The sequence below is a fragment of the Sceloporus undulatus genome, unplaced genomic scaffold (genome assembly GCF_019175285.1).
Source record: "Sceloporus undulatus isolate JIND9_A2432 ecotype Alabama unplaced genomic scaffold, SceUnd_v1.1 scaffold_2615, whole genome shotgun sequence".
Classification (NCBI taxonomy): Eukaryota; Metazoa; Chordata; class Lepidosauria; order Squamata; family Phrynosomatidae; genus Sceloporus; species Sceloporus undulatus.
In genome coordinates, this window is record NW_024805535.1 from 1 (window position 1) to 4,481 (window position 4,481).

General features: G+C 43.0%; 1 long non-coding RNA gene across 1 annotated transcript; it reads left to right on the forward strand.

Moving 5' to 3' along the window:
• Positions 1-1,499: 1,499 nt before the first annotated feature.
• Positions 1,500-4,481, forward strand: LOC121917992. Its single transcript, XR_006101138.1, has 3 exons — positions 1,500-1,809; positions 3,383-3,426; positions 4,387-4,481. It is a non-coding gene; the product is annotated as an uncharacterized LOC121917992 (long non-coding RNA).

Here is a 4,481-nt window from a genome sequence, read left to right on the forward strand (position 1 = left end):
AGGATCCCCAAACCAAGCCATCAGCTCGGATGCTTCTAACACACACTTCCAGTTTGGCCATGTCCGTCTCATCATCCCATGGCTTCACATTCAACAAAATGGACGACTTGGCAACTAGTGCTGGTTCTAGAGAAACCAAAGAATAGCTCATTAAAAATAGCAAAGTAGATTATCTCAATCAAACTAGGAATCCAATGAAAATGTACTGATGCCAGTTTCGATATGGATCCCAAGAAAAACATCTAAATACAAATCATATTAAAGTTTTCAGGGCAATAGCAGTGCAACCCAGCAGAACAAATGTTTAAGTACTCCTTAACTACAAATTTGTCTTAAATTCTCAATCTCTTTAGACTATTAGAAGATAGAAATGCAAGCAATGGTCTTGTCCATTGAGGAGGGAGCAAGCTTGTTTTCTGCTGCTCCAGAGACTAAGACCCAATGGAGCAATGGATGCAAGCTGCTGTTTAAATGATGCATGTGTACTAAGAGTCCGAAAGCTGCACCAAAACTGTGCTCCAGTCCTTAGGACTGGATTGTGGCTTTGGTGCGGCTTCCGGACTCTTAGGACGCATGCATCATTTAAACAGCATATCTCCAAAGTGACCCGAAGCAGCTTTATTTTGGCCTATCTGTATGGGACCTATGGTTCAAATCCCAGCTTGAGCACAAAAACCCACTGCGTGACCTTGAGCAAAGTCACATTCTCTCAGTCTCAAATCCCCTTGGAAGAAACCTGAAAAGGAAACCTAATTATAGGTTTGTGTTAAGATGGTCGTAAGTCAAAAATGAAGGGTCTGGTGCTGCCGCCGAACGGCCCCCGCAAAGGCCCCGCCCGCTCGCGCAAGAGACCTTTGGCCTCTTGCGTGAGCAAGCGGGGCCTTCGGCCTCTTGCAAGAGTGCCGGCTCGCATGAAGAGGAAGCCAGCGGTCCCCCAAAGGCCCCGAGCGAAGGGCCTGGTGCTGCCGCCGATTGCCGCCGGGGCGGGGCCTTTGGCAATCGGCAGCAGCACTGGGCGCGGGCCGGGGGTTGCCGACCCCTGAATTAAAAGCTAAAAACGCTCCTATAAATGTAAATACATGTTTCCTAGTTTTTCACACAAAGAGGATCAGGGGTTTATCCTGTGAATATCCTAGAAAAATAACATAATTATTACTCATAACGATTTCACATGATGTCACACAAAGAAGCATTAATGCCCATCTTTTTACTTTTGGGATTTCAATTTGCAAAGGATTTCGGATATCATTTTATTTGCACAATTGCGTGTGATAATCATTTGCGCAATTACTCGCCATTTCTACCTCAATTGTGGGATGCTTTAAATGCACTTTAACCTCTCTCTAATGTCAAAATCAGCCCAGTGTGATAAATGTCTTAGCCATGCTCAAGATGGAGGGCGTTTTGAAATCTTTCTTGGACAGAATGCTCAAATGTAGGGCATGTCCTGGAAAAAGAGGACTTTTGGCCTCCCTGGTCACCATCTCCCAAGCTCAGTTGGAGGCTTCTTGCCTGTTTCAGGCAGCCATTGCCTGGTGGAACATGCCAGAAGGTGGCAGAGCTGAGTGCCATCCTGGCAGGGCTGTCGTTGGGGTTCTCTTTTGAAGAAGAATGGAATGTGGACCACCCTGAGAGTCCGCTGGATTGATTCTGTAACCGTTGGCTCTGATCCTGTAAAGAGAGGGAAATCCTCAGGTGGCATAATGTCAAGCTCTGAGATTGGTGACTCCAGAAAGATGTTCAGCATGTCCATGCAACCCTGGAGAAGACATCTGCCTGTCACAAGGCTCCTCCTGCGTCCCTGGCTGGGTGAGTGCTCCAGAGAATAGCAGAACCTGCCCCTTCTTACTTTTCTATTGGGTGTCTCTGGCCTTCTGGTCCCTGTCATAGTGGTCACCTTTCTTGCTCTTCTAATCTTTTACCAAATCGCAAGCAACATGCGTTTCTGTAGCTGTTCTCAGCTCTTACAGTCTGAGCAATGCCTTCCAAAGGGATTTCCTCTGACAGCATAGTTTAGATGTATGCCTCTCTACATCCCTTGATCCTGCTGTCGAGAGAGATTGGGTGGGAAACCATGAAGCCCTGTGAGGAGGGACTTAGGGAGCTGGGGATGTTTATCCTGGAGAAGAGAAGGTTAAGAGGTGATACGATAGCCCTGTTTAAATATTTGAAAGGATGGAGCAAGCTTGTTTTCTGCTGCTTCAGAGAATAGGACCGAGGGCAATGGATGGGAGCTACAGGGAAAGAGATTCAACCTAAATCATAGGAAGAACTTCCTGACATTAAGAGCTGTTTGACAGTAAAACGCAATCTCTCAGAGGATGGCCTTCTTTCGGGGTGCTTTGATTGTGAGTTCCTGCATGGCAGAATGGAGTTGGACTGAATGTATTTTGTGGTCTCTTCCAATTCTATGTTTTTGTGAGTCTATGATGACTATATTTATTAATATCCTGTTTCCCCCCCTGAAATTGAGACACCAATTAAAACAGTACAATTAAAAAATTCAAAAGTGCCCATTAAAATAGCATTAAACTGGTACAGTCTATTAAAACATCACTTGTTAAGAGAATAAAATGCAATCAAAAGATAAAAGCACTTTAAAACAGTTAGATAGTAAAACACATTGAAACAATAAAAATAAAATGATATCTATACCTTTCAAACTTAAAAAACCCAGCACCACTCAGCATTAAGAGCTCAACTTCAACTGTTGGTAAAGGCCTGGCAGCACAAAAATCTTTTAATTTCCTGCCAGAAAGACAGCAGGGATGGATTGCAAGTCCCAGCAGCCTTAGCTAGCATAACTAATAATGGGGAAGCTGCGGTCTGCCATCTAGAGGACCACGCATTCCCTACCCCTAAATCATACCATTATTCTGTCTGAAATGCCTCATAGCCTTGAATGTACTGTAAGGACCAGAACTGACTGTACTGATATTTTAATACCTTTATAATTTTTAAAGTGTCATTCTCCTGTTCAATAATCATTCCCGCACTAATCTGGCACCCAGACAAGTTTAACATAACTGGCAAAATCATTTGGGCTAGAGAGGTACCTTGTATATTAAAGAAGCCAATCTTCATGAGTCTCCATCCTCTCAGATGGTTTAGCCACAGGAATGTAAGTGTTATCTTATTAAAACAGGTCATTATCTTATCTAGCCTAATCTGCTGTTTCCAACAGTTGTCATATCTCCAATATAGTGGAACTGATGGTCATATCATCTTGCTTGTCACTAGTGTCTAATATTCAGAGAGAGAGAGAGAGAGAGAGAGAGAGAGAGAGAGAGAGAACCTCTATAAAGAGGTTTAATTTGAATTAATGTGACTACATGTGCTACTGCAGGTTTTTAATAACTAGCTATTTAATTTTGTTGTGCAGGTTATAAAGCAAGTTTTGAAGGTGGTAGAAAAGTGAAACGTAAGGTATGCATCTTCCACAGCCAGGTGCCTGTATCCCTCTGTTCTCTTCACCTACAGAGAGTGTGAATAACATCTGAAGGGAAAAAATTAAACAGAAAACGAAGCTATGAAAGATAAGACTAGAGAGGTACAAAGGTATATGTGTGTATGCAGAGGAGATGTTTTAGGAAGGACTAGAAGTCTTAATCAATCACTGGTTAACAACCAGAGAAAAGATGAGCAGCATTATTAAGGATGATTCAGAAAGGCTTCAGCAAAGACACTGATTCCATGAGCCAGATTGTGCAATTGGAAGAAAAGTGAATAAAGTTTGTAGTGAAATCTGGATGAAGGAAGAGGTGAGGGAAAATAACGTATATCAGTTAGATGAAAGTATCAGGAACCAACAAGAGCAGCCCTCTCCAACCTAGTGTCCCCCAAATATTCTGAATTCCAACTCCCCATAGGCTAACATGGCCGGTGGTGAGAGTCATGGGAAATGAAATCCAAAATACCTGAGGCCTTCAGGTTGGAGAAGACTATCAATGGAGCTATCCATGATAGATAAGACTAGAGAGGTCCGAAAGTATAAGTGTCTGTGTGTGTGTGTGTGTGTGTGTGTGGAGAAAGAGGAGGCATAGTGGTTGTGTCCCACTGGTGAATTTGCTTTCATGTTTCATTTACAAGTCCACTACTGTTTAATAACTACATAAAAGATGAGTAGAATACTTCAATGAAAACATATTTTCATTGATAGTCTTGAGCCCTGGTGGGGAGAAAGTATGTGAAAACATTTTAGCAACATAAATGGGTCCAGTCTTAAGATTCTTTTCAGTCCATAACCACCATAACCACATATTTTATCTCTTCTTGTTCTTGAAATGGAAGTGGCACTCATCTCTCTCTCTCTCTCTCTCTCTCTCTCTCTTTCTTTCTCCTGCCCCCAATTTTCCCTCCCTTCCACCCCGTCTTGCCCACTCCAAGACCTTCCACAGGCTCATTGTCAATCTTATCCGGATGATCAGAGTCTGCCGTTCTTTTCGGAGTGAGCTAAAGGGATTCCAAGGATTTCAACTGAT